This window comes from Papio anubis, chromosome 2 (genome assembly GCF_008728515.1).
Source record: "Papio anubis isolate 15944 chromosome 2, Panubis1.0, whole genome shotgun sequence".
Classification (NCBI taxonomy): Eukaryota; Metazoa; Chordata; class Mammalia; order Primates; family Cercopithecidae; genus Papio; species Papio anubis.
The window spans coordinates 168,919,308-168,933,044 of record NC_044977.1 but is presented as its reverse complement, the minus strand read 5'-3'; positions in this window follow the sequence as shown (position 1 = coordinate 168,933,044).

Below are 13,737 nucleotides of genomic sequence, written 5' to 3'. Positions count from 1 at the left end.
ACAAAATGCTGTAACAGCAGTGACAACTACAAGAACAACTCTTGAATTTTTTTTTTCTGTTTTCATTTCTACTCAATAATGCATTTTAAATCTGTATCCTTTACTTGGTTATTCTTAGGCTCATCAAAGTTTAAGCGTAAACATTTTATCAACTCTGGTTTGGGTTTCTAATTCACAGATGCTGCATCCTTGCTTAGTTTCTGTTTTAAAGATTAATACCACTTAATATTCCTCCTTCCTTGTCTAACAAATAATACATTCTTCCTAAATCTATGTAAATTATTCAGGAGAATAATCACACACTGTTTAATTCAGAGAGAAGTCTTCAGTCATTTTAACGCTCCTTAACAAGCTATTTTTCTGAGTTTTTTTGAATTTTGAGGAAATATAATATGTTTTATTATAGTAAAATAGTTATAACAACTATTATAATTGTTTTATAATAACTATCAGTCCAAAGTTTTTTTTTTTTTTTTTTTTTTGTGAGAATTGTGGGCATGGTTTCAAAGCTCCCAATATCTTGGTGTGCTTATCAGGTAAGTACAATTTTCAGTTATTCTTTGAAAGGTGATTTTAAAGTAGCTTATTTGAATAATTTGAAGATATAAGTTCAATAGAAAAATTGAAAGATAAATAAGGAAAATGGATTTTTCTATTAATAATTCGAAGGCAAAATGAAAATGTGCCTTCAGAGGCTGCATAGTTTATTGGGAGAAATACCAGAGAAGAAGGCCTGAAGGGTTCAGCCCCCCATTGGTTGGCTTCCTGACTCAGCCAAGTCACTTAATTGCTATGGGCTTCGTTATCATCAAAAGTTCTTCTGGCTTGACTATTTTGTGAGTCTATTCTTTTATTCATTGTGTGTTACCGCTCACCATTTCATTTTACTTCAAGCTTTACTTAACGTTTTCTCACTCTGAGCCCTTCTTTAAATTATACTTCCCACTGGCTTTTACTATAATGACTTTTCTAGTTGTCTATTTTATGATTATTATTTTGACTAAATAATTAAATCATTAACCAACTTTAGCCACACTGTTTCTCTTCATTTTCAAAGATACCAATTGGGGGATGCAATCCTGCATTCATGATAACCCCTAGCATTCTTTATAAAACAAATCTTTCCTATTGGATCCAACACTAGCTCACAGCCCTAGTGATTATTATGTAGTTCAGTATGGAGGTGCCCTGGGCCAAATCCTTCCACACGATTTCTGTGGGTCCTGGAAGCACATGCTAATGATTTTCCTATTACATCCTGTCCTCTGTGAGCTGGACCCACTTCTAGAGCATCACACACAGCTCAATAAGTTGTTGGAGAAACTGCCCTCTGAGCAGATCCTAAAACTTTCAGTTAAATACTTGGGATGATAACTGGAACTAATTACCTATCTGGTTCTAAATGATTATGAAGCCACATCCTTTCTGCCACACTTACTCCTTTGCATCAACCACCATAATAAATAGTCCTGTTAACTCACACCATCCAGACCTCTAGACCCTGGCCCCACCCTGCTTCATTCATTGCCTACTCAAGTGTCCCTCAACCATTTTGCATTATTACCTTTTTAAGAAGCCTCTTTAGACATTGTTCTCCCCACCCCTTGTCCCCCATGAAATTTTAATACCTACACATAAACTCTACATTGGTTAGTGTATTGCATGTGTGTTTATAGTATATATGTGCTTTAGGAATAAAAAGAATAGATTTTTTTTTCACCTCCAAGAACCAATTTTTATCTCCTTGAGGGCAATATCACCCTGATTGAGAATGTATCACCTAGTCTGATTATATCTTTTACCTCTCCACCAGCTTCCCATGCCTTTCCCCTGTATGAATATTTTGTTCTTCTAAATTTATTCTGTTGCTCCTGGACAATTTTGTTGTTTCCACTTTTGGTTATTAAAAGCAAGGCTTCTATGTACATTTGTATACATGTGTCCTGGCACAGAGTTAGCGATAAGTGGAATTGTATGGCCTTAGGCTATTTGTATCCTCATTTTTTTTCTAGATAGTGCCAAGCTGTTTTCCAAAGTGCTTGCATCAATTTATGCTGTCATCAGCAGTCTATGACTTCTCTTGTTTTACATCCTTACCACCACTTGGGTTGTCTCATTTTTTAAATATTATGTGAGTAGTGATATTTCATTGTTCTTAAACTGATGTTTTCTTAATTACTAATTAGGTGAAGCACTTTTTAAATATGTTTATTGGTTATTTGTAGCAATACTCTTTTTTGGTGAAAAGCCTATTCAACTGTTTTGCTCATTTTAAAATTTAGTTGTCTATAATCTTTGTGTATTTTAAGTGCAAGTTCTTTAGCCACATGTGTTAGAAATATTCTCACTCTGTTTGTTGACTTTTTATTTTTTTTATGGTGTCTTTGTGTGGCTGTTTTAATGTAAGTAAATTTATTTTTACCTTTATCATTAGTACTCTTTAAGTCTTATGTAATAAATCATTCCCTCTCCAAAAGACAGGAAGATGTTTTCCTATAATGTCTTCTAAAAGTGTTTTCATTCAATTTTTCACAGTTTTTGAAAGGGTGATTCTTTTCCAAACAACCTGCAGAACCATCCCTACCATATTATAGGATTTCAAATAAGCATCGGTCTGTTTCTCAGTGCTCTATTGTGTTCCACGGGTCTATTGACTACCACTGTACAGTATGCACTGAATTAATTTCTGTAGCTTTTTATCATAGGCCCTGATATTTTGAAGAACAAGTCTTTCCATCTCATGTGACTTGTTCAAAACTGTGTTGGCTGTTCCTGGCCCTTTCTACTTCCACATAAATTTTAGAGACAGCAGTTTCCACGAAAACATGTTGGAATTTGATAGGGATTCTCTTGAATTCTAAATTGATTCAGAGAGAATCGAAACCTTCATAGTAGTGCATCTTCCAAACCATGAGCATGATATGTTTTTACTTTTATTGTGTTTTTCTTTAATGTCTCTCAGTAAAGTTTTATGGTTTTCTTTGAAAAGGTCTTACATATCTATGTTAGATTTATTCTCTGTTACTTAATATTTTTTATTATAAATGGTGATATAATTTGGATCTGTGTCCCTGCCCAAATCACATTTCAAAATGCAATTCCTCAGTGCTGGAGGTGGGACCTGGTGGGAGGCGATTGGATCATGGAGATGATTTCTAATGGTTTGGCACCATCCCCCTAGTGGTGCTCTTGTGATAAAGTTCCCACAAGATCTGATTGTTTAAAAGTGTGTAAGTGTGTGACACCTCCCTCTTGCTCCCTTCCTCCTGCTCCCACCACGTGAGACTTCTCACTCTGCCTTTTCCTTCTTCCATAATTGTAAGTTTCCTGAAGCCTCCCCAGAAGTCGAGCAGATGCCAGAATTATGCTTTCTTTATAGCCTACAGAACCATCAGCTGATTGATTAAACCTATTTTATTTATAAATTACCCAGTCTCAGGCATTTCTTTATAGCAGTGTGAGAACAGACAAATACAGAAGGGGACATTGCTATAAAGATACCTGAAAATGTGGAAGCAACTTTGGAACTGGGTAATGGGCTGAGGTTGGAACAGTTTGGAGGGCTCAGAAGAATACAGAAAGATGGGGGAAAGTTTAGAATTTATTAAGACTTGTTAAATTGTTGTGATCAAAATGCTGACAGTGATATGGACAATGAAGTCCAAGCTAAAGAGGTATTAGATGAAGATGAGAAACTTATTGGGAACTGGAACAAACATCACTTTTGCTATGCTTTAGCAAAGAGACTGGCTGCATTGTGCCCCTGCTCTAGGGATGTGTGGAATTTTGAACTTTGAGAGCGATGATTTAAAGTATCTGACAGAAGAAATTTCTCAGCAAAAAAATGACCTGAAACTGGAACTTATATTTCAAAAGGAAGCAGAGTATAAAAGTTCGGAAAATTTGCAGCCTGTCATGTGGTAGAAAAGAAAAACTCATCTTCTGAAGAAGAATTCAAGCAGGCTGAAGAAATTTGCATAAGTAAAAAGGAGCCAAATTTTAATAGCCAAAACAGTGGGGAGACCTCAAAGGCATTTCAGAGACCTTCACAGCAGCCACTCCCATCACAGGCCCAGAGGCCCAGGAGGGAAGAATGGTTTTATGGGCTAGGCCTAGGGCCCCACTGCCCTGTGCTGCCTTAGGACACAGCTCCCTGCATCCCAGCTGCTCCAACTCCAGTTGTGACTAAAAGGACTCCAGGTACAGCTCAGGCTGTTGCTTCCAAGCAAGTAAGCTGTAAGCCTTGGTGGTTTCCATGTGGTATTAAGCCCCTGAGTGTGCAGAGTCCAAGAGCTGAGGCTTGGGAGCCTGTGCCAAGATTTCAGAGGATGTATGGAAAAACCTGGATCTCCAGGCAGAAGCCTGCTGCAGGGGTTGGAGCCCTCATTGATAACCTCTACTAGGGCAATGCAGAGGGGAAATGTGGAAATGGAGCCCCCAGTGGGACACTGCCTAGTGGAGCTGTGAGAAGAGGGTTACTGTTCTACAGATCCCAGAATGGTAGATCCACTGACAGCTTGCACCATGTGCCTGCAAATCTGAAGGCACTCGGTGCCAGCCCTTGAGAACAACTATGGGAGCTGAGCCCTGCAAAGTCACAGGGGTGGAGCTTCCCAAGGCCTTGGGAACTTACCTCTTACACCAGCTTTCCCTGGATGTGAGACATGTAGTCAAAGAAGATTATTTTGGAGCTTTAAGATTGAATGACTACACTGTTGGGTATTGGACTTGCATGGATCCTGTAGCCCCTTTCTTTTGGCCAATTTATCCCTTTTGGAATGAGAGTATTTACCCAATGCCTATACCCCCATTGTATCTTGGAAGTAAATAACTTATTTTTTATTTTACAGGTTCATACACAGAAGGAACTTGCCTTGTCTCAGATGTGACTTGAAACTGTGGACTTTTGAGTTCATGCTGGAAGGAGTTAAACCTCTGGGGGACTGTTGGGAAGGTATGTTTGTATTTTGAAATGTGAGAAGGACATGAGATTTCGAAGGGGCTGGGGTGGAACGATATGGTTTGAATCTGTCTCCACCCAAATCTCATGTCAAAATGTAATCCTCCAATGCTGGAGGTGGAGCCTGGTGGAGACAGTTTCTAATGGTTTAGCACCATCCCTCTAGTGCTGTTCTCATGATAGAGTTCTCACAGGATCTGATTGTTAAAAGCATGTAGCATTTTCCCCTTCTCTCTGTCCTCCTGCTCCTACCATGCGTGATGCCTCACTCCCCCTTTGCTTTCTGCCATGATAGTAAGTTTTCCTGAGGCCTCCCCAGAAGCCAGGCAGATGCCAGAATTATGCTTTCTGTATAGCCCATGGAACTGTGAGCCAGTTAACTTTAAACTTCTTTTCTTTATATATTACCCAGTCTCAGGTATTTCTTTTATTATTATTATTATTATTATTATTATACTTTAAGTTCTAGGGTACATGTGCACAGTGTGCAGGTTTGTTATATATGTATACATGTGCCATGTTGGTGTGCTGCACTCATCAACTCGTCAGCAGCCATCAACTCGTCATTTACATCAGTTATAACTCCCAGTGCCATCCCTCACCACTCCCCCCTCCCCATAATAGGCCCCAGTGTGTGATGTTCCCCTTCCCATGTCCATGTGTTCTCATTATTCAATTCCCACCTATGAGTGAGAAGATGCGGTGTTTGGTTTTCTGTTCTTGTGAATTTGCTGAGAATGATGGTTTCCAGCTGCACCCATGTCCCTACAAAGGACACGAAATCATCCTTTTTTAATGGCTGCATAGTATTCCGTGGTGTATGTGTGCCACATTTTCTTAATCCAGTCTGTCACTGATGGACATTTGGGTTGAATCCAAGTCTTTGCTATTGTGAATAGTGCCACAATAAACATATGTGTGCATGTGTCTTTATAGCAGCATGATTTATAATTCTTTGGGTATATACCCAGTAATGCTATGGCTGGGTCATATGATATTTCTATTTCTAGATCCTTGAGGAATCGCCATATTGTTTTCCACAATGGTTGAACTAGTTTACAATCCCACCAACAATGTAAAAGTGTTCCTATTTCTCCACATCCTCTCCAGCATCTGTTGTTTCCTGACTTTTTAATGATCACCATTTTAACTGGCTTGAGATGGTATCTCGTTGTGGTTTTGATTTGCATTTCTCTGATGACCAGTGATGATGAGCATTTTTTCATGTGTCTGTTGGCTGTATGAATGTCTTCTTTTGAGAACTGTCTGTTCATATCCTTTGCCCACTTTTTGATGGGGTTGTTTGTTTTTTTCTTGTAAATTTGTTTGAGTTCTTTGTAGGTTCTGGATATTAGCCCTTTATCAGATGAGTAGATTGCAAAAATGTTCTCCCATTCTGTAGGTTGCCTGTTCACTCTGATGGTAGTTTCTTTTGCTGTGCAGAAGCTCTTTAGTTTAATTAGATCCTATTTGTCAATTTTGGCTTTTCTTGCCATTGCTTTTGGTGTTTTAGACATGAAGTCCTTACCCATGTCTATGTCCTGAATGGTATTACTTAGGTTTTCTTCTAAGGTTTTTATCATATTAGGTCTAACATTTAAGTCTCTAATCCATCTTGAATTAATTTTCGTATAAGGAGTAAGGAAAGGATCCAGTTTCAGCTTTCTGCTTATGGCTAGCCAATTTTCTCAGCACCATTTATTAAATAGGGAATCTTTTCCCCATTTCTTGTTTTTGTCAGGTTTGTCAAAGATCAGATGGCTGTAGATGTGTGGTATTATTTTGGAGGGCTCTGTTCTGTTCCATTGGTCTATATCTCTGTTTTGGTACCAGTATCATGCTGTTTTGGTTACTGTAGCCTTGTAGTATAGTTTGAAGTCAGGTAGTGTGATGCCTCCAGCTTTGTTCTTTTGGCTTAGGATTGTCTTGGCAATGTGAGCTCTTTTTCGGTTCCATGTGAATTTTAAAGCAGTTTTTTCCAATTCTGTGAAGAAAGTCATTGGTAGCTTAATGGGGATGGCATTGAATCTATAAATTACCTTGGGCAGTATGGCCATTTTCACATTATTGATTCTTCCTATCCATGAGCATGGTATGTTCTTCCATTTGTTTGTGTCCTCTTTTATTTCACTGAGCAGTGGTTTGTAGTTCTCCTTGAAGAGGTCCTTTACATCCCTTGTAAGTTGGATTCCTAGGTATTTGATTCTCTTTGAAGCAATTGTGAATGGAAGTTCATTCATGATTTGGCTCTCTGTTTGTCTGTTACCGTTGTATAAGAATGCTTGTGATTTTTGCACATTAATTTTGTATCCTGAGACTTTGCTGAAGTTGCTTATCAGCTTAAGGAGATTTTGGGCTGAGATGATGGGGTTTTTTAAATATACAATCATGTCATCTGCAAAGAGGGACAATTTGACTTCTTCTTTTCCTAACTGAATACCTTTGATTTCTTTCTCTTGCCTGATTGCCCTAGCCAGAACTTCCAACACTGTGTTGAATAGGAGTGGTGAGAGAGGGCATCCCTGTCTTATGCCAGTTTTCAAAGGGAATGCTTCCAGTTTTTGCCCATTCAGTATGATATTGGCTGTGGGTTTGTCATAAATAGCTCTTATTATTTTGAGATACGTTCCATCAATAGCGAATTTATTGAGAGTTTTTAGCATGAACGGCTGCTGAATTTTGTCAAAGGCCTTTTCTGCATCTATTGAGATAATCATATGATTTTTGTCTTTGGTTCTGTTTATATGCTGGATTATGTTTATTGAGTTGTGTATGTTGAACCAGCCTTGCATCCCAGGGATGAAGCCCACATGATCATGGTGGATAAGCTTTTTGATGTGCTGCTGGACTCGGTTTGCCAGTATTTTATTGAGGATTTTTACATCGATGTTCATCAGGGATATTGGTCTGAAATTCTCTTATTTTTTCTGGTGTCTCTGCCAGATTTTGGTATCAGGATGATATTGGCCTCATAAAATGAGTTAGGGAGGATTCCCTCTTTTTCTATTGATTGGAATAGTTTCAGAAGGAATGGTACCAGCTCCTCCTTGTACCACTGTTAGAATTCGGCTGTGAATCCGTCTGGTCTTGGACTTTTTTGGTTGGTAGGCTATTAATTATTGCCTCAATTTCAGAGCCTGCTATTGGTCTATTCAGGGATTCAACTTCTTCCTGGTTTAGTCTTGGGAGAGTGTAAGTGTCCAGAAAATTATCCATTTCTTCTAGACTTTCTAGTTTATTTGCATAGAGGTGTTTATAGTATTCTCTGATGGTAGTTTGTATTTCTGTGGGATCAGTGTTGATATCCCCTTTATCATTTTTTTTTTTGCATCTATTTGATTCTTCTCTCTTTTCTTCTTTATTAGTCTTGCTAGTGGTCTATCAATTTTGTTGATCTTTTCAAAAAACCAACCCCTGGATTCATTGATTTTTTGGAGGGTTTCTTGTGTCTCTATTTCCTTCAGTTCTGCTCTGATCTTAGTTATTTCTTGCCTTCTGCTAGCTTTCGAATGTGTTTGCTCTTGCTTCTCTAGTTCTTTTAATTGTGATGTTAGGGTGTCAATTTTTGATTTTACATCTTTCCAGCTTTCTCTTGTGGGCATTTAATGCTATAAATTTCCCTCTATACACTGCTTTAAATGTGTCCCAGAGATTCTGATATGTTGTATCTTTGTTCTCATTGGTTTCAAAGAACATCTTTATTTCTGCCTTCATTTTGTTATGTACCCAGTAGTCATTCAGGAGCAGGTTGTTCAGTTTCCATGTGGTTGAGCAGTTTTGAGTGAGTTTCTTAATGCTGAGTTTTAATTGCCCTGTGGTCTGAGAGACAGTTTGTTATAGTTTCTGTTCTTTTACATTTGCTGAGGAGTGCTTTACTTCCAACTATGTGGTCAATTTTGGAATAAGTGCGACGTGGTGCTGAGAAGAATGTATATTCTGTTGATTTGGAGTGGAGGGTTCTGTAGATGTCTATTAGGTCAGCTTGGTCCAGAGCTGAGTTCAATTCCTGGATATCCTTGTTAATTTTCTGTCTCATTTATCTGTCTAATGTTGACAGTGGGGTGTTAAAGTTTCCCATTATTATTGTATGGGAGTCTAAGTCTCTTTTGAAGTTTCTAAGGACTTGCTTTATAAATCTGGGTGCTCCTGTATTGGGTGCATATATATTTAGAATAGTTAGCTCTTCCTGTTGAATTGATCCCTTTACCATTATGTAATGGCCTTCTTTGTCTCTTTTGATCTTTGATGGTTTAAAGTCTGTTTTATCAGAGACTAGGATTGCAACCCCTGCTTTTTTTTGTTCTCCATTTGCTTGGCAGATCTTCCTCCATCCCTTTATTTTGAGCCTATGTGTGTCTCTGCATGTGAGACGCATCTTCTGAATACAAGAAACTGATGGGTCATGACTCTTTATCCAATTTGCCAGTCTGTGTCTTTTAATTGGACCATTTAGTCCATTTACATTTAAGGTTAATATTGTTTTGTGTGAACTTGATTCTGTCATTGTGATATTAGCTGGTTATTTTGCTCGTTAGTTGATGCAGTTTTTTCCTAGCATCGATGATCTTTACATTTTGGCATGTTTTTGCAATGGCTGGTACTGGTTGTTCCTTTCCATGTTTAGTGCTTCCTTCAGGAGCTCTTGTAGGGCAGGCCTAGTGGTGACAAAATCTCTAAGCATTTGCTTGTGTGTAAAGGATTTTATTTCTCCTTCACTTATGAAACTTAGCTTGGCTGGATATGAAATTCTGGGATGAAAATTCTTTTCTTTAAGAATGTTGAATATTGGACCCCACTCTCTTCTGGCTTGGAGAGTTTCTGCCGAGAGATCTGCTGTTAGTCTGATGGGCTTCCCTTTTTGGGTAACCTGACCTTTCTCTCTGGCTGCCCTTAACAGTTTTTGAATCTGACAATTATGTGCCTTGGAGTTGCTCTTCTCAAGGAGTATCTTTGTGGCGTTCTCTGTATTTCCTGAATTTGAATGTTGGCCTGCCTTACTAGGTTGGGGAAATTCTCCTGGATGATATCCTGAAGAGTGTTTTCCAACTTGGTTTCATTTTCCCCCTCACTTTCAGGCACCCCAATCAGTCGTAGATTTGGTCTTTTCACATAATCCCATACTTCTTGCTGGCTTTGTTCATTTCTTTTTCCTGTTTTTTCTTTAGACTTCTCTTCTCATTTCATTTCATTCATTTGATCCTCAATTGCTGATACTCTTTCTTCCAGTTGATCGAGTCGGTTACTGAAGCTTATGCATTTGTCACGTATTTCTCGTGTCATGGTTTTTATCTCTGTCAGTTCATTTATGGCCTTATCTGCATTGATTATTCTAGTTATCCATTCTTCCATTCTTTTTTCAAGATTTTTAGTTTCTTTGCGCTGGGTACGTAATTCCTCCTTTAGCTCTGAGAAATTTGATGGACTGAAGCCTTCTTCTCTCAACTTGTCAAAGTAAATCTCCGTCCAGTTTTGATCCATTGCTGGCGATGAGCTGTGTTCCTTTGGAGGGGGAGATGCACTCTTATTTTTTGAATATCCAGCTTTTCTGCCCTGCTTTTTCCCCATCTTTGTGGTTTTATCTGCCTTTGGTCTTTGATGATGGTGACGTACTGATCGGGTTTTGGTGTGGGTGTCCTTCCTGTTTGTTAGTTTTCCTTCTAACAGTCAGGACCCTCAGCTGTAGATCTGTTGGAGATTGCTTGAGGTCCACTCCAGACCCTGTTTGCCTGGGTATCAGCAGCAGAGACTGCAGAAGATAGAATATTGCTGAACAGCGAGTGTACCTGTCTGATTCTTGTTTTGGAAGCTTTGTCTCAGGGGTGTACACCGACTTGTGATGTGTGGGTTGTCGGTCTGCCCCTAGTGGGGGATGTCTCCCAGTTAGGCTACTCAGGGGTCAGGGACCCACTTGAGCAGGCAGTCTGTCCCTTCTCAGATCTCAACCTCCGTGTGAGGAGATCCACTGCTCTCTTCAAAGCTGTCAGACAGGGTTGTTTGTGTCTGCAGAGGTTTCTGCTTCTTTTTTTTTTTTTTTGTTTAGCTGTGCCCTGTCTCCAGAAGTGGAATCTACAGAGACAGGCAGGCCTCTTTGAGCTGCTGTGGGCTCCACCCAGTTCGAGGTTCCCAGTGGCTTTGTTTACCTACTTAAGCCTCCGTAATGGCGGGCGCCCCTCCCCCAGCCTCGCTGCTGCCTTGCCCTTAGATGCAGACTCCTGTGCTAGCAATGAGGGAGGCTCTGCAGGCGTGGGACCTTCTCATCCAGGTGTGGGATATAATCTCCTGGTGTGCCGTTTGCTAAGACCCTTGGTAAAGCGCAGCATTGGGGAGAGAGTTACCTGATTTTCCAGGTGTTGTGTGTCTCAGTTCCCCTGGCTAGGAAAAGGGATTCCCTCCCCCTTTGTACTTCCCAGGTGAGGTGATGTCTCGCCCTGCTTCAGCTCTTGCTGGTCGGGCTACAGCAGCTGACCAGCACTGATTGTCCAGCACTCCCTAGTGAGATGAACCCAGTACCTTGGTTGAAAATGCAGAAATCATCCGTCTTCTGTGTTGCTGGTGCCGGGATCTGGAGACTGGAGCTCTTCCTATTTGGCCATCTTGTTCCGCCCCACCTGAAAATAGGTTTTTTAAAAAAATAAATGCCTATTCAAGGTTTTATCCTAGTAACAAATGCTATGCAAAAGGAAAGGTACGTAGCTGCATACAGTGTGAATATATTACCCACTCCCAGGCCCTTTGGTAGACCTTGCGTTACCTAGGGCTCCTCTCCAACTTGAACTGTCCTTTATTATTTTTATATTAAATTTTTTATTGCCTAAATTTGCTGACTGCGGTCTCCAGAACAATGCTGAATGTCATTCCTAGTCTCGTGAGAAATTATTTCAGGGTTTCACAATTTCGTATGATAATTGATGTGTACCTTTTGAAGTTACTTTTTTCCAAAATAAGGAATTGTGCTAGGTTTGTGTTTTATTGTTACTATCATTACTTTCATTCTACCGCTGGCTATTTGGTTTCCTGCTAACCCAGCTCTCTGAGATGGTCAAGAAAAGTTACGGTTTTGTAGTTTATTCAGGTTTTTCTCATTGGCCGGGTGGGAGCAAGACTCTTCTGATAAAATAAGTTTATTAAGGCATATTTTACATGTCATATAATTTACCCTTTTCAAATGTATAATTCAATGACTTAAAAAAATTACCAAGTTGTGCACTCATCACATTAAATCCACTTTAGAACATTTTCATCATTCCAATATGATTCTTCATGCACATTTACTGTTAATCCCCATCCCTCACCCTCTCCCTGCCCCATCCTAGTAACCACTACTTTATTTTCTACTTTTATAGTTTGGAAACCGTTCCTGCCAGTTTTCTACATCATTGGCAGCTGTGGAACCTCTCAGGTGGTTAGGATGTTTATTTACCTACTTACAGATAAGTCGAAGGTTTTAGTCACAATGTTGACATGTCTTTACTTTCTATGTCTGTGGTTTATTATGTTGTTTCAGTATTCTAAATATTTAGAACTGTTTTTATCTTTGTGCTTCATTATTTTCTCAGAATTTTGTTTAAAAATTTCTATTAATTTCAGAGAGTTATCTAAATAATTTCTCATTATGATTATTGTTTTGCCAATTTCTTCTTGTTCTATCAATTTTGTCATTATTTTGAAGCTGTTTTTTAGAATGTATATGAGTCTTGTTAAATATCCCTAATGAGTTTTTTTTTTAATGATTAGGCAAGGACTTCCTTTTATCATAACGATACATTTTATCTTTATGTGTATTATGATTATATTAATATTCCATCTTTTTAATTTCAGGCTTTCTTTGTCTTTGTATTTCAGATGCATCAATTGCAAACAGCATATGAAATTTTTATTATTTTTAATTCAATAAGCAAATGTTTATTTTTAATAGGAGGATCAATTCATTTTAATTCATTGTGCTTACATATTTCCAGCACCTAGCTTATGTTTCCTGTTAGGAAAGTCTTTTCTTTGCCTTTTTTTTTTTTTTTTTTTTGACATGGAGTCTCACACTGTCGCCCAGGCTGGGGTGCAGTAGCACAATCTCAGCTTACTGCAAGCTCCGCCTCCTGGGTTCACGCCATTCTCTTGCCTCAGCTTCCCAAGTAGCTTGGACTATAGGCACCTGCCACCACACCCAGCTAATTTTGTATTTTTAGTAGAGATGGGGTTTCACTGTGTTAGCCAGGATGGTTTCAATCTCCTGACCTCGTGATCTGCCTGCCTCGGCCTCCCAAAGTTCTGACAGGCATGAGCCACTGCACCTGGACTTCTTTGCTTTTTTATCCATGCTTTTCTGCCTTTTATTGGATGAAGTTATTTATTTTTTTCTGGAATAATTATAGATTCACAAGAAGTTGCAAAAAATAGTACAGAGTGGTTCCATGTACCCTTTATTCCATTTTCCCCAGTGTCTATATCTTACGTAATTATAGAACATCATTAAGACCAGGAAACTGACATTGCTACAATGTATATGTGTTAGTCTATGCCATTGTATCATGTGCAGATTTGTATAATCCACCAGAATCAAAATACAGAACTACTCCATCACCAAAAAGATCTCCCGTGTGCTTCCTGCTCAATTAAAATCACCCTCACCCCTGTCTCCTTGAACATCTCTAACCTTAGCAACACAAATCTGCTGTCCATCTCTAAAATTTTGTCATTTTGATAATGTTACATGAATGGAATCATTCACATAACATCATATTATGAACACCATTCATATAACTTCATATAACACTGAAATT